The sequence below is a fragment of the Ictidomys tridecemlineatus genome, chromosome 1 (genome assembly GCF_052094955.1).
Source record: "Ictidomys tridecemlineatus isolate mIctTri1 chromosome 1, mIctTri1.hap1, whole genome shotgun sequence".
Lineage (NCBI taxonomy): Eukaryota > Metazoa > Chordata > Mammalia > Rodentia > Sciuridae > Ictidomys > Ictidomys tridecemlineatus.
The window spans coordinates 151,571,653-151,596,042 of record NC_135477.1 but is presented as its reverse complement, the minus strand read 5'-3'; the positions used below and the strand labels follow the sequence as shown (position 1 = coordinate 151,596,042).

Here is a 24,390-nt window from a genome sequence, read left to right as displayed (position 1 = left end):
TCCTGTGATCCCAGCTATTCAGGAGTCTAAGGCAGGAGGATTGCAATTAGCAAGAACACAATTTAGCAAGAACCTGTCTAAAAAAAAAATCCTAGATAGGGCTGAGGATGTAGCTTAGAGGTGTAGCCCCCTGGGTTCAATCCCCAGTACTAGCAAAAATAAAAGCAGATGCAGATTCCTACAAAAGCCTTCCAAGGTGTCTACTCATGCTGAAGTCAGGGACACACACCACAACCCCCCTAACTTGTCTCCATAGAAATCAATACAGTCATGTTTTGTTAATGACAATATACAATCGTGTATTGTCAGTGGCTATACCACATAACCTAGAAGTATAGTAGGCTATTCCAATCTACACTTTCCAAAGTACACTCTGTGATGTTTGCACAACAAAATAACCTAACTACACATTTGTTGGAAGATATCTCAGAACATATCCCTGTTGTTAGGCAACGTATGATTTACAGTATACAGAAACCAATAAATGATGTTACAAATAAGAGCCAACATTTATTAAGTTCTTACCTATATTAACTCACTTAATCTGCTTAATAACAAAATAGGATAGGTGTGCTTAAGTACTTATGCATTTTACAGAGAACACTGAGGCACAGAAAAGTCGAACCAGAAGGTGGCAGAGCAGGATCTGAATGTGTTTGGAACCTCTGTTCTATACTCCCTGGAAAAATAGTAACAGCAGTCACTGTTTTTTGAGTGCCCCTTATGAATCAGATGGAGTAAACATTATTGAATGCCAGTGATAACCCACCAAGCAGGAATTATTTTTAATTTTTAGTTGCAAAATAGTAAAATCTGCTCTTTTTCATGCATAGCTCCATGATATCATTATAACATAACCACAGAAAGAATATAGAAAAAAAAATCTAACCAGGAAAAGAATTTCCTTGTGGTTGATCATTTCTATTCAAACCCCTAGTTCAACTCCTGGCAACCACCAATCTGGTCTCTATTTCTATATTTTTTCCTTTTCTAGAAAGTGATTTAGTGAAACAGTATTATGTTCGATACAGGGTTCTTTCACTTAACATAATGCATCTGAATTCATTCATGTTGCTGTGTGCCTCAAAAATTTATTGCTTTTTATTGCCTAGTAGTGTTCCACTGTGTGGATGTACTGCAGTTTATCTACCCATTCACTTGTTAACAGATAGTTGGATGATTTCCAGTTTTTGATGATTATACACTGCTGTACACACATCCATCAATGGGAGAATAGAAATTTTCATTTCCCCAGGATAAATTCCTATAAATTAGATTGCTGGATCATTTGGTAAATGTACGTTTAAGAAGCTGCCAAGCTGATTTCCAAAGTGGCTATATAATTTGAATTCCTACTAGAAAAGTAGGAGAGTTTCGGTTATTCTCCATGCTAATCAGCACTTGGTATTGTATTTTTTTTTTAATTTAGTCTTTCTAATGAGTATGTAATGACACTTCATTATGGTTTTAATTTGCATTTTCCTAATTACTAATGATGTGGAGCATCTTTTCATGCTTATCTGCCATCATTATATTTTCTATGGTGAAAAGTCTGTTCACATCTTTTGCTCAGTTTTAAGGTTAAGTTTTGTTGATTTTTAAGTTTTCCTTATATGCTTTAAATACAAGTGGTTTATTTTATGTGTGGTTATAAATATTTTCTCCCAATATGAGACTTGCTTTCTATTCTCTTTGCAGTGCTCTTTGTGTAACAAAAAGGTTTTAATTCTGAGTAGGCCCAATATATAAATTTTGTCTTTATGGATCATGCTTCTGGTATCAGATCTAAGAAATCTGCCTAACCATCAGAAGAAAGATTCTCTTAGGTTTTCTTCCAAGAGTTTTATAATTTTATGTTTTACACTTAGGTCTATCATCCAAATGAGTTCCCTTTTTTTGGATCTAATATGAAAGATGAGATGTGGGTTAAGGTTCGAAATTTTGCATATGGATATTTCCAGCCCCTACTGTTTAGAAGACTGTCCTTTGTTTATTGAATTGTCATTGCCCCTTTGTTGCAAATCAGCTGACCCTACTTGCAAAGGTCTGTTTCTAGATTTTATATTATGTATATATTTCATTTGTCTATAGATCTCTCCTTTTGCCAACACTGACTTGACAACCTTACTTTATACTATGTCTTAAAATCAGCTAGTGAAAGTCCTCGAACTTGGTTCGTTTTCAAAATTATTTTGGCTTTCTCATTCCTTTATGTACAAATTTTAGAATCAGTGGTATCTGCAAAGAAGTCTTCTGGAATTTTCAATGGGACCACCTTAAATCTTTAGGTCCACTTGAAAGAATTCACAGTAATGGGTCTTCTAGTCAATGAACAGATTATGTCTTCATATGTATTTGTGTCATTTTTAAATCTCCTTTATATTGTTCATAGTCCAATTGTGCTAGGGCAGTGGGATAGGTTGCCCAGAGACCCAAGAAAGTACTCAGGGACAGTGTGCAAGACACAGGTTTATTGGAAAATGTTTACAAAAGGTCCAGTGATGACAGGCTGAACAGGTAAGATTTCTGTCCCTCACTGTGCTCCACCAAGTAATACTTCCATCCCTCGTGACATTACTCCACAAAGTCGAGTGGGAACACACTAGAAAATGTCACCTCATCCCTCAGGGTGCTTCACCAGATAAATAGCATCTCTCCCCAGTGGCAGTAGATTGAATGGGTGCCACTTACCCTCTCTATGGTTCCCTCCATTCCAGAGCAGTTACCACAGAAAGAGGGGTTTCATAAATCAGGCTACAGAATCAGTGACATCACTAGCTTAACTTGCTTTGTCTCATTGTATACCCAACAGTCCAAAGAATTTGGGGCACATGCAAGAAAATAGCTCCCTAGCAGACAACATTAACTTGCCCTAATTTCCTGCATACATGAGAGAAAGTCAGTGTCCTTCAAGATCATATTTATCTAGACATTCTGCCCCAGACTCACTCTCTTGTTCCCTTGACTTATCCAGATTTTGGGGGTCATAGAGTGGTATTTCAGGGACATGGTGTTTTACTGTCTTCTTTTCTCCAGGGATGACACACTTTCATTAGTATTTTGGTAAGACACTAATTGTAACCCTCACTGTATAAATAATAAATGACTTAAATGAATGTCACACCTTGCAGGGGAAGCCAGTATTCTGAACACAATTCCATTTTCTCCAAAGCCATAATTCTTTCCACTAAACCACACTGCCTCACAAATAGATTTTTTTCCCCAAAAATTTTATATAGCTCATTGAAATAATATATGTCTTCCCCCTTTAGCTGTCTTCTTTTTAAATATTAGGATGAAGATTAAAGTAGAAAAATGCTTATAGTATGTTGTTAAGTAAAAAATGAAATATACAAAGCTGGATTTATAATATGATAATTGCATAAAGCTATATATATAGGAAAATATTTTAAAATATACTAAAAGGTTTACAATGATTCTGAGTTATAGACTCATACTGTGACCTGTTTAGAAAAAGTGGTACAGACATATTTGATACATTCTTGAGAGGTTGCATGTGAATTAAATACTTTTTCCCATATACTAGGTAAGGTATACAATCAAAAGAAATTTGCACAAAGACGTCATGGGAAAACATATATCCTGTACTAAAGCCAGGAGCAAACACTGAAATAACCTTTCTGCGAGGTGGTTGGTCTGAAACAAAATGTAAACACTTCTTGATTCAGAGTGCAGAGTGCTCACCATTATACCATGGAACTGCCAAAATGTAAACACTTCTAAACCCCGAAATCCCACTTCCGTGTACCTATGCCAAAGGATGATTACTTGCATAAAGAAATAAGTTCATAAAGGATAATCATCTTAGCACTCTTTATTAGGGTGTGGAGAGTACAAACCACCTATTAGTTAGAAACAGTTAAGCATATTCTGGGATATTTAATAGAATTCTAAATGACCATCAAAAGTGACTGAGAGGAGCTTGGAAGCCATTGCCACAAGAAGCCAGAGTATTCTGCTGGGAAGATGAGCAGGCCACAGAACAGTGAATGAGCACATCACTGCATCACAGCAACACAGAATTTCAGGACTGATCCGCCTGGCAGGACAGTGCTCACCACAGCCTTACTCCTAATGGTTATTGACTTTTACAATGTTTTATTGAGATGAAATTCACACATGATAAATTTCATGTATTTTCTCCAACTGTATTTTAAAAAAAAAAAAACTTTTTTAGTATTTATTTTTTAGTTGTAGTTGGACACAATACCTTTATTTTTATTTATTTATTTTTATGTGGTGCTGAAGATAGAACCCAGGGCCTCGCACGTGCTAGGCAAGCATTCTACTGCTGAGCCACAACCCCAGCCCCCATGCAGCTGTATTCTTTTTAAGATTTTCCCCAAACACACTATATTGGGTCCTTGTATTTCTATTGGGTGCACTTGTCGATTTCTGAAAGAAAGAAAAAAAGCAGCTAAGATTTTAAAATTATGGGGACTGTGATGAATCTATAGATCAAATTTGGAGAGCACTTGCATCTTAACAATTTTAAATCTTCCATCCATGAATCCAAGATGGCTTGTCTTTCACTTAGGTCTTCCTAAATTTCTTTTTATTTTTTAATATAATTTAACAATTATAAGTGTGTAAGTTTGGGAGGTACAAAGTGATGTTATGATGTATAAATACGATGTGGAATAATTAATTCGACTAGTAAACATATTCATCACCTCAAATACTTAACCTATTTTGTTGTGAGAACACTTGAAATTTATTCAGCAATTAAAAAAATCTAAGATAGTGTCATGTCCCGAGACTAAACCGATCAGGGTCATTCCAAGTGAATTTGGGGACTAAATAAAGACACAGACACAGAAAGTACTTTTTTCTTTGGGTTCAGTGACTGCTCCTCAGCCACAGCTCCCACAGGGCAGGCAAGGCAGGCAAGAAAGAGAGGAACCAAGTGCTGAACGCTTTTATTTCTTATTTCAGAGAAGCCATTCAAATGAGGCAAGGAGTCAGGTTTCAGGGGGTTGTCTAGCTTTCTCATGATTTGCTGTCAGCATGTTGACTGACATCTAGGAAGGCCACATCCATCTCGTGTGCTGGGTGAGGATCCTAGGCAGAGGGAGCGAAAAGAGGCTTACATTGCCTACCCAGAGGGGAAATATCGGTTCAGTCCACCCTGTGTGCTCAATGCTCATAGTCACACACACAGCCCGTGGCTGGCTTGCCACATCTCCACACTCTCTTGGCTCAAAGCTAAGGGCAGCTGGATTCCCACTGGCAAGCTCCCAACAAGATAGCATATTATTAGCTATATTCATTATGCTAAGCATTAGAACTTCTCCTAAGATTTTTGTGTCCTTTGACCATCATCCCTCATTCTCCACTGTGACCATCTTTCTACTTTCTGCTTCTATGAACCTAATTGTTTTAGATTCCATATGTAAATGAGACTATGCAGTATATATTTTTTTTGCCTAACATTTCATTTCGTAGAATGTTCACAGATTCCATCCTTGTTTTTACAAATTAATTATTTCCTTCCTTTTTAAGAATAAATAATATTCCATTCTCTCTGTGTGTGTACACCATATTTTATTTTTTTATTTAGCCATTCATCTGTCGATGGACACTTAGGTTGATTCCATAATCTGCCTCTTGTAAGTAGTGCTGCATTAAGCATGGGAGTGTGGACATTCCTTCACCAAACGGACTTCAAATTTTGGGGGTTAAAACTCAGAAGTCAGATTGCTGGATCATATGGTATTTAATTTATTTTTTAAATGTTTTATAATTTTGGGTGTACATACATTGTATTTCTTTTGTTAAGTTTGTTCCTAAGCATTTTCTTATTTTTTGATGCTATTGTAACTGAAATTATTCTCTTCACTTCATTTTTGTTTGTGTATATTTGTGTCAATGAGGATTGAACCAGTGGTTGGGAATGGGGCTCTACCACTGAGCTAGAGAAATCACAAAGCCATTATGCTGTGTGAAAATCTATCTCAAAACATTATAAACTATATTATTCCATTCATATGATATGTAAAATACAAACTGGTTGTCATTTGTCAAAGATGTCAGAAATATTGCCATGTGCAGTGACACACACCTGTACCCAATATTCCACTTTCAACAATATATAGGACAATGAGATGGAAACCAAACAAATAGAAGACTTGAGAAATATTTTTAGAACATTCCACACAACCACAGCAGAATACACATTCGTCTTGAGAATGCACAAGGAACAATAGGCTATACAGGTCTCAATAAATTTAAAAGCACCAAAGGAATGAACAAAGGGGAAAAAAAAAGAAAAAAGACTTATAAGGGAATACTGTTTCCAAACATATTCAGTAACCTAACTGAAATGAATAAATTTCTAGAATGACAAAAACTACTCAAATCACTCAAGTAGTAGAATAGAAATAATTTGAATGTTCGGCATAAACAAAATGTGATAATGAGATAATATTCAGCCATGAAAAAGAATAAAGTGCTAATATATGCTACACCATCAATGAACCTTGAAAACATTATGCTAAGTAAAAATGGCCAGATAGCATATTGCATAATTCTATTTTAATTAAATGTCAATAATAGGCAAATCCATAGAGACAGAAAGATGATTTGTGGATGCTCAGTTATCGGGGAAAGAATAAAATGGGAAATGTCTGTTAATGAGCACAGGGTTTCTTTTGGAAATGATGGAAATATTCTGAAATTAGATAATGGTGATGGCTGCCCAACTCTGTGAATAAACCAAAGAGCACTGAATTACACATATTAAAAGTACAAATTTTATAGTCTTTGAATTTTATTTCAACTTTTACAAAGGACAATTAGAAAAATTGGAACATGAGTTGTATAGTAGATGGTAATATTGTATGAAAGTTAATTTTCATGAGTTTGATACTGTATTGATAAGAGAATGTTCTTACTTTTAGGAGTTACATGTTGACATTTAGGGGTAAGAATTCATAATGTCTATAACGAATTCTCAAATGATTCAACAAATATAATAACAACAAAATGGAATGAACATTTGAGGCAACTATTTGTAAAATATTAACTGATGATTCTAGATGAAGGATATATGAAATTTCATTGCTCCATACTTACAAGTTGCGACACGATTTTAAGTTTGAAATTTTTCAAAATAAAGTATTTTTAAAAGGAAAGATATGGGAAAATCAGAAAGGGCTAAGCAATATTGCACACTTACGTAAAAGTCCCATGGAAATGCAATATCAGGGCAGTACCCCATGTGTATTTACATTTGTAAGTGACAGAAACCCATTTCCAACTGGTTTATCGCAAAAGGACATTTATTAGCTTAAAGGATTATAAAGTCCAGCAATGAGTCCAGTCAGTCAGGCATTGCTCTATCCACATGTTTAAATGGTATCCTCAGAATGTCTTGCTTTCTTTCTCTGTATTCTCTGCTTTCCTCCATATTCATCCCAGGATCAAGCAGTTTTGCCATTTCTGGTGAAAAGAAGATAGCATGTCCAGGCTTATATTCTATCCTGCCAGCAACTCCATTAAAATAAGTCAATAAAATCATGATTTGTTTAACAACTCCAAACAAATGTTTCATTGACTTTGGTCTTATATTTACAGAAGGAAAGGAAAGCAAAGTTCCTTGTTTTTCAAGAGACAAAGTCAAGTAAAACAGAATCACATTCCATTAAAGTGGGTCTCCCTTCCGTTCCCATTACCCAGTTAATCAGTTTTCCCTAGAGACAGCATTGCTGCCATATTTTTTTAAACTTTGTTTATTTATTTTTATGTGGTACTGAGAATAGAACCCAGTGCCTCACATGTTCGAGGCAACACTTTGCCACTGAGCCACAATCTGAGGATTTGACAATCCTCCAGAGAAATCCTTCTACTATAGAAACACAAATGTGTGAGTGCACATACTCAGAGATGGTAACATAGTGTACATACTGTTGTGTACCTTACTTTTTTTCTTGAAACATAAATCCTGGGAGTTGTGTCATGACAAAACATGTAGAAATGTATATCTCCCTTATTTTTTAACGGAGGCATAGGATTGCAAAACATGAATATACTGTAAAAATCTTTTTCATTTCATTCAACAAATTCTCATAACAGATACTTGGAAATTTAACGTATTATTTATGAATCATTTGGATTATTTTTCTCCAAAATCATGTAATTGCCCATTATTTTGCCCTCCCCAAACTATATTATAGACTCTTCCTGCAATTTATCCCTATATGATTTGAGACTGTTCCACTCAGAAAAATTTGTGAGTCCTGCAAATGTATAGATGTTAATACCAATTCACTTGTACCAATCATTTGTGAATGTGTTCAGTGCTTTCAGACTCATCTAAACATGGAAAGTTGGTTTTACCATGTTTATTCCCCAATTAATATTTTTTATTCTCATTTCATAATGAAGGCAGAATATACTGTTACTTTATGTTTGAATTAAAATGACACACATTTGAAGTAGTGTCACTAGTTATTACTTAAAATATTAGTAAAGTCTCACTATGTGTAGAAAACAGAAGTAATGCAACTCCAACCCCACCCCACCCCAAAGAAAGAGATCTTTCAAAAATTGCATATTTTTAAAATTCACAAGCCAGGTGAATTGTATACTGTGCTTACATAGTTATCCAATAAGGACATCCTTCAGCTGATAAAAATTATTGTTGCTATTATTTGTATGCACTCTCAAGAGAGTGGGCCATCTCTAAGCAGAGAACGACAAAGGAGACAATGCTGTCTCCAAATTTATTACTATTTATTGTTACCAGGAGAACTGAGGACCACCTTCTGCACTCTTTGCCAATCAGGTGTTCATCTCCTCCTTCACATTGGGCAAGAAAAATGAGATGACGTATCCACACAGACTGCACAAAAATGTTCACAGCAGTATTACTGGGCAGTGAGGGTGGGGGTAGTTTCTGAGCTAAATTGGTCCTTTCTGTCTGTTGTAGGTAGACTCTTTAGGTTCTTTTTTTTGACCATCAATATAGTTTGCTAATGTTGAGAAGGGGTGTGTGTGTGTGTGTGTGTGTGTGTGTGTGTGTGTGTGTGTATGTGTGTGTGTTTACCATATGTTGCTCATTTCATTACATAACTGAGGGAGAAAAGTTGCTATAAGCAGTTTCATTAGAAACTCCCCAGTTCTTGCCAAGCCACTGGCAGCAGAGGCATCTACCTCTAGGTAGATGAGAGAGAATGTAAGTACCTGAGCCCCAAGAGACTCGGCAATGCAGTGCTCATGGAAATGATGTGGTATTGGTCCCTGGTCCCAGAAGATTGGACACTAACATACCTCAATTAGCAGCAAGTCCAAACTCTTCCTGAAATTACTGGCAACAAGGTGTGATAACGAGAGCCAGCACTCTCATGTGCACTGACATGGAACTTCAAAAATTAAGATGAATGCCTCCAAAAGAAGAACAAAATATTTGAGCAAAACTCTTAACACCAAAAGTGATAAACCCTATACTCTACAAGAGAGAGGAGTAACATTTAAGAAAATGGACAAACAACATGACCTGATTCTTCTCTTCCCCCAAGTGAGGGAGAAGAAACTGACTCAGACTGTCTTACACCTGAGCCCAGTTTTAAAATTCATAAGCCAAGAATTTGCCTCTTTTGTATTCTGATTCTATTATACCATCTCCCTTAAGGAGAGGGATGACTCAATCTAGTTCTGAATGAAGTCAGAGCCACATTTTGGATAAAAACACAAAGACTTAAAACATCAAAATATTTTCCCAGTACACCAAACAAAGGATATGTTGTATGTGTTACAATATTAATGTAACAAACAGTAAAATAAGATGAAAAGCAAAAAGGACAAATAGTAATATTTTATATCAATAAAATAACTATTAACAAAGAATTATTGAATTTTTTATACATCTCACAGCAGAATTATTATAGAAATATCAGACTTCCAGGATGATGAAATAAAATTGCATTAGAACAACTTTTCTCCTTCACTATCTAATGAACAATATATGGTAAACACACACACACACACACACACACACACACACACACACACACACCCTTCTCAACCTCAGTAAACTAGATTTGGTGGTCAAGAAAGAAGCAGAAGCCATATATAACAAATTAGAATAAAAAATAAAAGAAAAAGAAAAAAGAAAGAAAGATCCTGAAGAGTCTCTACCAAATAGATCCAATTTAGCTCAGAAACTACCCCCAACTTCATCACCTGTAGCCTCATTGGTGAATTAACAAAAACCTGAAAATTCTTGCTAATGTCATCAAACTTGGAGTGATCTAACCTAAATGGGAACTCTTATTTTTTAATCTCTTCTGACTAAGAAGTAATACTTATGGCTCCTAGAGAAGAATGTGGAAGGTAAAAAATAAAATTGACTCACAAACAAAAGGGAAATTTACAGATCTACCCATTAAAAATGGAAAAGTGTTCCCCAAAAGAGGAAAATCAAATGAAAAATAAACTCTCAAAATAGATTGTTTCAAAACCATCAATTGAAGGCCACCAGAAACAATATCTATAGTAAAATATCGTTGATTTATCTCTTGTAGGGAGCATCTTCCATAGACTTGCTGGGACATGCTGCACTCACTAAGTTGCTGGCTGTAAGGAACAGCAGCCACAGACATGCTTAGTCATGACTGGACACAATTGATAAGGACCACCATCTAGAGACAGAACAACACTGGAGTGTGATAATAATGAGCACAACTTGGAACTGTATGTAAACTGCTTGTCCTGTGACATCAAAGAGCTTTGCTCTGAGGACAGCAGTAAGACTGGCCACCTTGCTGTCAGTCCCCAGACCAACCCACCATTCCCTGACATCCAACCTTCGGCTGGAGAGAACCACCAGAAAACGACAACTTCAGCTCTTCGGCTAAGAGAAGTTGCATGGCATCGGAGGTACTTTAGGGCTTGTGGTTTCCCTAGGATTGTGTGATTTGCTGCTTGTTGTGTTTAATTAGTATACATTAATTGGAGTGCTCCAGCATAACCAACACTTTTTGCATTAATTGTTTGTGTTTGATGATTGGTGTGATTGAATATGTGCTTGCAATTATAGACAATCTGCTTCCAAGTAATTACTAAGTACTCCAGAGGCTGAGCAAGAGGACACTGGAAGCGGCTGCTCACAGTATTTGGCTTGTGTGCTGGATTATTCCAAGAAAAGTTAAAGAACTAGGGATTAGTTGGGATGTAAAGTTGTCAATAAACTGGGCCAATTCAGTGGCTGGATATTTTAGTAATTTCAATCTAAGAGGTCAGAGGATTAAAGCAAGACTAAAATTGTCATTGCTTTTACCAACTCAAGTCACTTGGTTCGGTCAGAAGTGGAAGATGTTTTATTGTTCATGTAGTTGCCAAGTGGTTTTGTCTCTACGTCATTCCAAACATGGTCACCGAGTGGCCTTTCTACATCTTTATATTCTGGAAACTATTCTTTATGTTCATTTATGAGGGAGATGTAGAAGGGTGTAGGCAGCCAGGGCAAGATGGCGATTGAGGAAGTTGGGGACAGGGCCAGAACAAAGAAGCATGGAGAGGGTCTTCTAAGGAGGTCAACTTCCTGCTTAAAGAACATGCTTGTGGGGCTGGGGATGTGGCTCAAGCGGTAGCCTGGCATGCATGTGGATGTGGCCTGGGTTCGATCCTCAGCACTACATACAAACAAAGATGTTGCGTCCACCAAAAACTAAAAAAATAGAAAAAAAATATTAAAATTCTCTCTCTCTCTCTCTCTCTCTCTCTCTCTCTCTCTCTCTCTCTCTCTCCTCTCTTTAAAAAAAAAAAAAAGAACATGCATGTGGACACAGGAGGGGATCCAGTCAGACAGACATTTCCATACTTGTGCTCCTAAGTGGGGGATACAATAGAAAAATTAAAACAGATGCCTGGACACTGGGGCCCCAATCCATAATAGTGAGGAAAGCATGGACCTTAAAAAGAACAGGTCAAAATTTCCCCACCAGATTCCCAGCTCTGGGTCTCCTTCCCTTTGGAGAAGACTGTTTCTGATGCTTTTGCAATAAACCTGCTACTTGCTTGCTACCTATGTGTTTTATTCTTCAATTCTTTGCTGAAGGGAGACAAGAACCCCAGCACCCCTAGGTGGTAACATTTAGAAACACTGTACCCTGGCAGCCACCTGCCAAAAAAGGAAGCTTGACCCTGTCTCAAGATGATCAGCTTCACTGGTGGTAAAGTAAATGCAAATTACGGCAACAAATGCCTTTTTGCAAACATGATATTGACAAAAATTAAAAAGCAGTAACACCCAGAGAAAATATAGGGAAATGAGTTTTCTCATACACTACAGATATAGGTGAACACATGCCTTACATAGTGGTCATCAAACAGTTTTTAAACATTTTTTGGAGCCAAGCATAATAGCCCAAAACAATTCTTTTTTATTCTGAAGAATTTCAAATATTTATAAAAGAAGACAATGGACAGGTGTATTGCAGCTTGGGAGGCTGAGGCAGGAAGATTGTGAGTTCAAAGCCTGACTTAGCAAAAGCCAGGTACTAAGCATGTGGCTCATTGGTAAAGAGCCACTGGGTTCAATCCTGGTACCAAAAAGAGGGAGAGGGAGAGAAAGAGAGAGAGAGAGAGAGAGAGAGAGAGAGAGAGAGAGAGAGAGAGAAAGACAATGGTATAATGGACTCCTGATAAACCAATTTCAGCAACTCACTATTCATGGCCACTTTTTACTTCATCCATGCTTCCATTGACTTCTCTCTCTCCAGTAATTTTCTGAAACAAATTGCTTCATCTGTAAATATTTTGGTAGAGATTCCATTATCATACCTAAAAATAATCATAAAAATTCCTTAATTTAATGAAATACCTCATCAGAGTTCAAATTTCCAAATGTCTTATAAATGTCAGATCTTCTTATCTCTATAGTTTGTCTGAATTAAGATCCAAATAAGGTCTGCACCTTGATACTGGGTGATGTGGCCCATTGCTTTTTAAAGTGAGTAATATCACTTTACACATCAAAAACAAAAACCATACATATCCTTTGACCTAATGATACTAGTCTTAACAATCTAAAGACATATCTATGAGATTATTTATTATATCATTGTTTGTAACATCAAAAAAACTTGAAAACCACAGTGGGGGAATGGCAAATTAATGTGGACATCAATGATCAACAGAACTGCATCACTATTAAAAAGTCAAGGGGCTGGGGCTGGGGCTCAGCAGTAGAGCGCTCACCTAGCACGTGCGAGGCATTGGGTTCAATCCTCAACACCACATAAAAATAAATAAATAAAATAAAGATATTGTGTCCAACTACAACTAAAAAAATACTTTTAAAAAAGTCAAGCTAGATCTGTAATGATTGTTCTGGTGGCTCCATAATAGATTAAAGGAGAAAAAAGGCCTAGGAGAAATATGAATAATTTATCATTTCACCTCTGTAACAGAGAATGACAAATTCACAACCTTTTATACAATTTTTGTATATTTATTTATTTATATGTATATGATCATGGGTCTACATATCTCTGTTAATGTTTATATGATTATGGAGAAGGTATGTGGATTTACATAACAGGGCAAATGATATGCCTTACATAGGTTGGTCAAAGCAGAGTATATAAGGCAAAACATAAAGAGAGATAAAAATAAAAACAATAGCAAAATATAGTATATGTTAAGTGAAATGTATAAATCAAATCTCTAACCATAATGTTGTATTATGCAATAATATGGTAATATGCAATATTACCAAATTATTGCATAATTTCTGGTAATTTATATCCAGATATAAAACACATATCCTTTAATCCAGAACTCTGTGGTAACAAAGACAATGGACAACTTAATTTGAGTAGTAGTTTTTTTTGTCTTGGGTATCTGCTTTCACAAAAAAGTAACATTGGAAAAAAGAAAAATAGATTAACATTTTATATATACTCTCATTATGAGTCAAAAAAATGCAAACCAAATGAGAACAAATCAAATTTTTGTCTACTTCATTTTGCCTGTCAGTAACATGAATACAGAAAATGTTAAGATAATTATGTTTACAAAATGGTGTTAATAACTTCAATTCTCTGCTAGCTCAAGGCAGACTTCACACTTCATCAAAGCCACCCCTAAGCAATCTTGGAATGCCTGGTTTAATGCTGTGTCACCCTCAATAAATCCTGTAAGATGAAGGTTGGCATTGTATTCATTATTGCAATTTGACGTGAATCAGTGTCCCAATTTAATGATTAGTGAAATCAGCAATGTAAACTATTTCACTCCATATTTTCTACTACATTGCTAATGAACAAGTTTTAATGTATAAAGACAGGATTTGTGTAATTCCTCCTCCCTCAAATCACTTCCTACAGTCTGCTTTGTGCGCAGGTTCTGTTTAGCTCTGCTTGTCCATGAACAATGTAAGTAAACTGACTCAATTCTCCCACTCTCCCCATTCAATTTAAATTAATAAGCTACCAAAGTGCCAAATATTATGCACCAACTCAGACGTGGAAACAGAAATGTAAAGCCAACATTGAAATTGTATGGCCATCAAATGATTCAGAATGTGCTCATAATTATTCTGATGCAATTATTCACTTGAAAATTACTGAGTCAATATCTCTCTCTGTCTCTCACTCCCTCTTTTTTAAATATATATTCTTAATTGTAGATGAACACAATACCTTTATTTTATTTGTTTATTTCAATGTGGTGCCGGGGGTTGAACCCAGTGCCTCACTCATGCTAGGCAAGCGCTCTACCACTGAGCCATAACCCAAGCCCCACTCCCTCCTTAACACTAAAATTTGTAGACTCCCCCCAAGGTCCAGACAGTCAATAGAGAAGGAAATTCAGGATTTTTCAGAAGCTTATTGATGAAAGCAGTGAGGATGATAAGATCATACTGTTAGCTTGCTTGTTCAACTCTAATTTAGAACTGATGGGCTTTGTAATTAAGAGCAACAATTTAGGGGCTGGGGATGTGGCTCAAGCGGCAGTTAAGCTCACCTGGCATGTGTGCAGCCCAGGTAAAACTAAAAAATAAATATTAAAAAATTCTCCCTAAAAAAAAAAAAGCAACAATTTAGCTCCTCTTGTTTTTGCCCTTGTAGTTCCCCACTTTAGTTTCTCTTTCTCTTACTTCCCCCATCATACAATGCTATTTTGAACATTGGATAAAGAATTCAACTTTAAATCAGCAATTCTACTACCAGAAATCTAACTCGAATTAAGTATTTGGTCCTCCAGAATACAAAGATATGTACCTGAATGCTTAAAGCTGCACAATAATATTGTAAATACCCCAAGTGTTTTTTATTTGGTGATTTGTTGAATCAATTACTGAATAAATGTCAGCTATTCTTTTACATTCCACTGATAACTACTAAAAATGGCAAACAGCCCCGGAGGGTGGGGGGGGACAGTCAATGTTTATGAGCAATTTTAAGAAAAAACTACAATGGCCAATGGATATTTTAAAAACATCTCAATTTTAGTCATAATAAATAAAAAGCAAACCAAGATACAAGTCCTAAATTATTTGATTGGCAACAACAAAAAAGTCTGATAATCGGTGCTTGAGAACTGGAAAACAGGCACTCTCAATCACTTTTCTTGGAATGTTATTTGGTGCAAACTTTCTAGTAATTTCTATTCACATGTAAAACCACTGTGTCTGGAGTGAGCCTGAAACAAGAATCCTTTAATCCAGAACTCAGTATATAAAATTTCTCTGTGGATATTGAAAATAAAGCGAGTAACCAGGAGAGGGGCGAGCGAGAAATGAAAGACACCAGGCAGAGATACACACACACACACACACACACACACACACACACACACACACACGAGAGTTTATTTGTCAGAGCTGACAAATAAAGGCACATGTATCCATAGATGGAAAGAGGCAAAATAGGCTTGGGGTGAAGGACTTTTATGGGGCAGGCTCAGAGATTAGAGCCAGGTGGGTCCTAACACAAAAGGGAGTGGTGAGCCTTTCTCAGAAAGGCCCTTGGGTGGGAAAGCAAGACTTTTTCTTAAAATGGTGGCTGTCACTTAAGATGGTCATCCAGCAAGGACCTTATAGATATACTGACAAGACTTGTTTAAGTAAAAAATGTTCTCCTAACATTAGAGAAATAAATAAGCAAAATCCTAGAAACAACCAAAATATTTATCATAGTGAACTGGTTAAATAAATTGTGGCATACACTAACCAATGGCTTTTTTTATGCAGCCATTAAAAAGAGAAAGAACCTGATCTAAACATTATATAACATATACATGTATTAAAATATTACATGGTACCCCATTAATATGTACAACTTTTATGTTCTTATGTAACCGTTAAAATAAATTAAAAATAAGATAAATGTGCAAAGGCTGTTTTGCATTGCAGTTAGGAAATAATCCCAAAGATACATCAAGTGAAAAAAAAAAAAGTAAATGCTTGCATAGACTGTGATCTTTCCTTTTTGTCAAAAACAAACAAAAGTAGAAAGAAATAAGATTATGCATTAATTTTATACATTTTGAAGGACTCACAAAAAACTAATAAAGTTATTTAATCATAAGGAGAAAAATTAGAAAAGGGAGAGTGGCATTCAACTTTCACTTTTCGTTTTGTAACTTTTTAAAGCAAGAATTTTCTAATTTTGGGCTGGGATTATGGCTCAGCAGTAGAACGCTCATTTAACACGTGTGAGGCCCTGGGTTCGATCCTTACCATCACATAAAAATAAATAAATAAAATAAATACTTCTAAAAACTAACTAAATAAATAAATAAAATACTTCTAAAAAATTTTTTAAAAGTTTTAAAACAAGAATTTTCTAATTTCATAGATGTGTGTTTCTTAACTTTACAAACTGTTCAATTTGGGATGTCAGGGAAGGAAGAATGTACTATACTTTTGTGTTTGCTTCTCTGTGCTATTCTCTACAATATGAAGAGCAAATGCCAGGTTATTTTTAAAATTTCATATGAACCAATAAAATGGATAATGTAGTTAATATAGATCCATATTCACTAACACAGTAAACCATAAGGACATATTAATTTAAGAAATCCAAGCAACACAATATGCATACTATGATCTAATTTATGTAAAATTGTGTTTGCATATGTGGAGATATGTGGAAAGAAACAATTAAATTTGATGGGATTACATATTCTGCTTTGTAACCATTCTGATTGCTTCAATTTTCCTCAAATGAGAATGTATCATCTTTGAACATAAGGTATAAAACAAAAACTTTTCAAAGACTTTGACACCTACTTGATTTCTCAGCAAATTAAAATCTGTGATATAAGCAGGGGGAAAGGATAAGAAAATTATTTAAATAAAGTTATCTTAACTGAGAGGTTGCCTGGTAAACCAATCCAGTAGAAAAGTCAGGGGTATCCTTAAACTGGGAGATTATACACCTGGAATTCAGCATGAGGGACAGAGTGTTCCCTAGGGCAGGGGAGAAACCTGAGCTCTCCACCTTCAGCATAAACAAAAGTGGGTCTGCAGGCACTGACCCTGCCATGTACTGAAAAAAAGAAAAATGAAAGAAAAAAATAACCTTTTAAGAATCTATAACCACTAAAAAAAAATCTCTATTAATAAGGTTGGAAGCTTGTTGCTTATAACATTTTTATTGCAAATGAGGGTTTCAAATACTTAAATACTAAAACAGATATGTTCTTGGATAAAGCTTGAAATGTGTGCCATTTTAATAAGTGCATATGAATTCAGTAAATACACAGAAAAGGTTCTGGAGGAATAAACACAGAAGCACTGAAGAGGAAGAACTGGCCATTAGGATTGGGGAGATGGACAAAGGGACCTTTACCTTTGTCTATGATGTGTTTAATTTTTTATGAAAGGAAAATATTCACATTATCATTTTTATTGTGGTAAAATATGCATAAGAAATTTTCCATTATATCTATTTTTAAGTATACAACTTAGTGACACTAGTACATAGACAATGTTGTATAACTATCACCACTATTCATTTCCACAATGTTTTATCATCTCAAACAAAAACTCTGCTTGCATTAGACAATTCTCCATTCTCCCCTCCTAGAACTCCTAGGCACTTCTATTCTATTTTTGTCTCTATGAATTTGCCTGTTCCAAATATCTCATATAAGTGGAATCATTCAATATTTGTCCTTTTGTGTTTGGCTTATTTCACTTATCACAATGTTTTCAAGGTTCATCCACATTGTGACACATATCGGTATTTCACTCTTTTTCATACTGGAATATCTATTGTATGTGTAAATACCTCATTTAAGATAAAATCCATCTGCTAATAGACACTTGAGTAATTTCTACCTTTTGTTTATTATAAGAATTGCTGCTGTGAAGATCAGCAAACCATTATCTGACCAAGTCCCTGCTTTCAATTATCTGGGGTAGATGTCAGGAAGTAAAATTGGGGGATCATATGATGATTTAATGTCTAACTTTTTGAAAAAATGACAAGCTGTTTTCCATATTTGCTACACCATTTTACATTCCCACCACCAATGTACCACATTCTTGCAAATATTTGATTTCTGTTTTTTAAAAAATAACTGCCTCAATGGGTATGAAATAGTATCCCATTATGGTTTTATTCTTTGCTTGCTTTGGTTTTGGGTACTGGAGATGGAACCCAGGGTCTCTTTACCACTGAATTAAGTTGCTGAGGTTCTCACTAAGTTGCCAAGGCTGGCCTTGAACTTGCAATCTTCCTGCCTCAGTCCCTTGAGTTGCCACATGGCCCAGCCTCATTATGGTATTGATTTGCATTTTTACATGTTTTCATGTACAATTTTTAAATTAAAAATTAATTATCATAAAAAGTAAAGATGTAGAATCATTTTTCTTCATTCATAAAACAGGGATACCTCCTTAAGTGCTAAGCTCTGTGAGAAAAGAGACAATGACTGCTCTGTTCACTGCTTTATCTCTGGCCCCTAGCATGGTGCCTGGCATCTAGCAGACACTCAATAAGTGCATAAAAGACTACATTAGCTTCTTAATTTACATAGTATTATTATATGATTCGAGGCAGGTAAGTCTAAGAAGAAGTACCATTTTAAAACACACACACGCTATATTTCTGAAAAGGGAACCATCATTTTGGAATCAAGGGAAAATAGCATGTTTCAGGACAAATCCAGGATGGCCAAGAAAATTTAGATGACTGCCTCAGTCTGGCTGGACACAAAATAACCGAGCACTTGTAGGTTCAAACAGGAACTCCTCTCACCAGCACTCCACTCTCCCCGGGAACTCTCTCCACCCTCAACCCGGCTCCCCAAGAACTCAATGGGTGCCGGAGACAGCAGGAGCCGTCCTATTGCCGGACAGCAAGGGTCCATATACAACTGAACACACAGCCTGTTTCAACCCAGCATCATCCAGTCACAACAATTATACACAGCTTAACTTAATTATCATCATCTTAATGGCTCGATGTCCTCACCTCTCAACCACTTCTTCTGGTAAAATGCCAGGTGCCATTCCCAACTCGGCTATGGCTCTCAATAGATGACATTACTTACAATGTTAAGGAAAGCAACTTCAGGGCCAGTATTCATCATATCTGGATTACTAAGTAAGGACAAGGTGCTTTTCAGGTGTTCTCATATGACACTGTCAGACCTGTTTCATGAGTTTCAGACCCAATAGCTGATGAGAAAGATACAATCAGAACCCAGTTGTACCCCTAAAATATTTCTATTTTTACTCTTGAAAATCCGTTATTAATATTAATCATTTTATCAAAAATTCTACAATAAAAATGGGTATTTGAAATTTTCCAAGTATCTAATAAATCCATGGATGACTATTATTATTGATTTGTAGATGGAAACCATCCATTATCTCTCTCCAGCTGAAGATAGGACCGTTCAGTTTGTTCCTGACTCCTTTCCCACAATTTAAGGTGCAACAAATTATTCTTCACTCCTCTCCCCAACTTGAGAACCTGTCTGAATTCACCGAATCATTGTCCTGGCTGAGACTCTTATGTCCCTGGGGATGAAAGAAAAGAGGAGAGAGATGGTTGGTGCTAAAAGAGGAATATCAGGATGGGAGATATCTGCATTACCTTTCGGCTTTAATTGTAAGTGTTAAGCTCTACATGTGTGCTTCAATTGGCTGGCACACAAAATGGTTGAGGCCTAAGGTTCTTGCTGGCATTCCTCAAGAAGTTCTTCCAGATGAGGTTCCCTCAACAACAAAATGCTATATGTTAGATTGTAACTTATGATGCAGGTGTGCAGGAAAAAGAAGTTGAGCCTGAAATCTCCTAGTTTAGAGAGTGCTCAAGGGAAGCCCACAGAAAACAGCAATGTGCACAATGTGTAAGAGAGCTGACACCTGGACACCTGACACAGTGGAAGAACTGTTACTGAAGTAGCAACAAATAGAAGAGAGAACAGCCAATTCTTTATGGACAGTCTTGCAGAGATCATTCCTTCCCTTTCTTTATCCTCAGTTGGAAAGAGAGTTCAGAGAAGAGTGATATCATCACCGTCTTCCCCAAAAGCTGTTGTTGCCACATGCTCATCTGCACCAGGAAAACAGGAAGAACTATGAATTAAACAGGAGGTTAAATATTTTAAATGGTCAGGCTCTAAATTTTAATACTTGGAATGAGATTGTATTTATTAATTATCAATAGTGACTGCAAAATGGGTCTGGAGTTTGGATGCTCATAAGGGAATGCACTATCCAGAGAGCAAGAGGATTTCTAGACAATGGTAATGGTTATTGGGAAAAAAATTTAAACTATTTCATATTTATGATTCACAATTTGAGTCTTTTCACACTGGCTACATAATTTGAAATATAAAGATTTCCGGGACTGGAGTTGTGGCTCAGTGGTAGAGCTCTTGCCTAACATGTGTGAGGCACTGAGTTTGATCCTCAGCACCGAATATAAATAAAGAAGTAAATAAAATAAAGATCCATCAACAACTAAGAAAAATATTGAAAAAAGATTCCCTAGTTTATTGTTCATTTTCTCATTAAACAATAAGCACTGTGAGTCCAAGGACCAAGTCTATTTTGTTCGAAATTATATTTCTTGACTGTAGTACAAATACTCAGTAAGAATTTGGTGAGTAAATATATGATATTTACTCTACATATCATGTATTTACAATATATATTTATAAAACCAAGAAAAATGCACATAAAGTTATATTTGTTTGGAAACTTATACAGTATTATGGGACAGAATGTTTGTGTTCCCCAAAATTCATATTTTTAAGTCCTAATCCCCTATGAAATGGTCATTGGAGATGTGGGTCTTTGAAAGATAATTAGGATTAAATTAAATCATGAGGGCATGCTCCTAAGGATGGAATTAGTGTCTTTTTACAAGAGGACAAAGGAGAGCTCTTCTTCTCCCTCTGCATAAAAAGGCCACTCGAGGACACAGTGATAGGTTGGCCATCTGCAACCCTCACCAGGAACAGAATTGATTGGCACCTTAATCTTGGACTTCTCAGCCTTCAGAACTGTGAGAAATAAATTTCTATTGTTTAAGCCACCCAGTCTAAGTATTTTGTTCTGGCATCTAGAACTGACAAAGACAGTATTACTAGGAAATCACTGAAGAGAACATAACTACATATTTTCTTCAAGATCGCTTTGGTTGAATGTACAGAAAAGAATCAAAAAATACAAGAGTAGATTCTGGAAGACTATCTAGTCTTCCTATCTAGAAAGCTACTACAATAGACTGGGCCAGAGGTGATCTTAGCTTGGCTAGTATCACTGTAGAAGCCAAAAGAAATGAATGGATGTAAGAGATATTTAAGAGGGGCTGAGCGTGGTAGCATGCCTGCAATCCCAGCAACTCAGGAAGGTGAGTAACAGGATAGCAAGTTTGAGGTTAGCCTAGGTAACTTACTGAGATCCCATCTCAAAATAAAAAATAAAAAGGCCTGTGGATGTAGTTCAGTGGTAGGATACTTCTGGGTTCAATCACCATATTGTTGTAGGGGACAGACAAGGCACAGCACTAAAAATAGCAGGAAACAGTTTTATTTGGCTGCATCAGGTTCAGAGGGTACAGTTTTCACTGTAATCAATGAATCCTCTGAACCCCAAGTTCAGGCTGTTTCAGAATTTTATACCCAGCATGTAAGGGGAGGGGCTCAGAAGTCTATAGTCTGCAGAAACTCACATAAAATCAGCTTTTCCTTTTACTGTTCTGGGCAAGTTAACCCTTCAAGGACTACACCTGAGAAGGTGAGTGCTACTTCTCCCTTTTCTTTCCTTCCCCTGCCAGCTGTGACCATGGAGCCCAACTGGTAACTTCTCTTAGAAATGTAGACATCTCTGTGAGGCTCCAGCTCAAGGCCAGAAGCCTTGTTAAAGAATTTGTCTTTTACTATCACATTTTGCATTTGTAAACACACTTCTACAAACTATTATACTGGATAAATATTTGTGAAAAACTAGTAAAGGGGTTGTCAGCACCTGGAATGCTGATTTCTTCCAGGCCAGTGGCCAAGTAAAATAGAGCAACAGGAAAATAGGAAATTTACCTAATTGAACTCTTTTGTAGAGACTCTTAATCCTGAGAGTCCTAAAGTCAATTTTGGTGAAGATTTCTGGAGAAGCTTAGTTAAGATTTTCTGTGGAGGAGGGGGTACCACTACAATACAGAAAAAAAGAAAAAGAAGAAGAAGAAGAAAGAAGAGAGAGAGAGAGAGAGAGAGAGAGAGAGAGAGAGAGGGAGAGAGAGAGAGAGAGAGAGGGAGAGAGAGAGAAAGAGAGAGAGAGAGAGCAATAGAGAGAGATTTAGGAGCTAAAACAGGTAAGAACTGTTCATGAGGAAAGATAGAAAAGAAGCACAATACTTACTTGAGCAATTGCTGGTTGGTGTTAGCACCACTTAGTGAGACAGGGAAGAGTGAAGGAGAGCAGTAAGGGGTGGTTAGAGGCGAGTTCAGTTGCAGACATATTCAACTTGAGATGCCTAGGAACATCAATAGTCATCTAGATATATACAATTATAGTTTAAGGATAGGTCTGTGCTGGAGATAAACATGGGGGGGGTTGTTGCCATCAAAATGTCATTAAAGCCATGGGAATTTTTGAGATTATATAAGACGGTAGTGTCTGAAGGGAGCCCATGTCAGAACTCTAAGGAATACAAAGATTTAAGGGGTGATGAATAGAAGAATTGGAGTCAACTAAAAAGACTACAAAGAAGTGATAAGAGAAATGCAGAATCACAGTAATCTAGAGAAGACAGTGGGTGTTTCAGGCAGCAGGGAGTTGAGATTTGCAGTGTAGCTCAGTAGTAGAGAGTGAGTTTAGCACACATGAGACCTAGGTTCAATCCCCAGCATTCATACAAAAAGTAGAGTTCAATAATCTAAATGTTTAATGGCATTATTAGGTGAAGTCAACTTAATGTATCCCTTCAGAACCCTTCATCTATTTGACCAGAATATCTGAAATCTATTGATCCTAAAATCCTTATCCACCAGACCAGTGTTTCTCAAAGTGTGGTCACCAGATCACCTGGGAACTTGCTAGAAATGCAAATTTTGGAGCCTCATCCCATGAATTCTTTTTTTGTGTGTATTTTTTAAAGCTATTCACCCAGCTACCAATTGAACAACTCTCTACATCTCATAGTTTAAATTCCTGAGATACACGTAATGTTGGTGAAACTGCAACAATTGGAACCATTTAGCAGGATAATTTGGCATCATTTACCAAAACAACAAAAACACTGCTTTTGACCCAATATTTCATTTCTAGGAATTTATCCTACAGGTATATTTGCACATGTACACAAATAAATGGGGTTTGTCTCCACTACCTCAGTCAGTTGGTGGCCCCTGTAGCCATCAATCCGTAAGAGACTAGGTTACCCACTTCAGTCACTCAGGACCTGTCAACCTCATTAATCAGTAAGAGTCTGGGTCACCCACTGTCAGTTGGGGGCCCCTCTACCCCGTCAGTTGGAAGCCAGCCTCTCCTTCAGTCAGTCAGGGCACACTCTACCCCGTCAGTGAGTCTAGTAAGTCAGAGATCAGGTCACTCACCTTCAAGGGACCCCTCTCCCTGTCAATTAAGCCCTCTTCTCAGAAAGGGAAGTTCACACCTCCACCGGGCAGGGGCTGATCACACCTCTCTTCGCACTTTCAAAGGAAAGCACCTGGCTCAGCCCCGCAGCCTCAGCACCTAGCACATCCGCCCCCAACACCAGCCCAAGTCAGCTGCAACTCGTTTTCTTTTCTTTTCTTTTTTTTTTTTTCTCTCCTAGAGAAGGGAGGAAGGCTGCTGCCGCCTAGCACAAAGATCATGGCCCTGACCCAGTCTCCCGCCGCCCGCCGATGGGCGGGGCTCCGAGAAGTGGGCGGGGCGTGTGTAGCGAGGGCGGGACTAGG

The 24,390-nt window shown here is 36.8% G+C and overlaps 1 long non-coding RNA gene across 1 annotated transcript; it reads right to left on the bottom strand.

Moving 5' to 3' along the window:
- Positions 1-6,759: 6,759 nt before the first annotated feature.
- On the bottom strand, positions 6,760-24,339 carry LOC120885869 (uncharacterized). Its single transcript, XR_005728623.2, has 3 exons — positions 24,046-24,339; positions 12,689-12,804; positions 6,760-7,461 (listed from the first exon to the last, which is right to left on the bottom strand). It is a non-coding gene; the product is annotated as an uncharacterized LOC120885869 (long non-coding RNA).
- Positions 24,340-24,390: the final 51 nt, after the last annotated feature.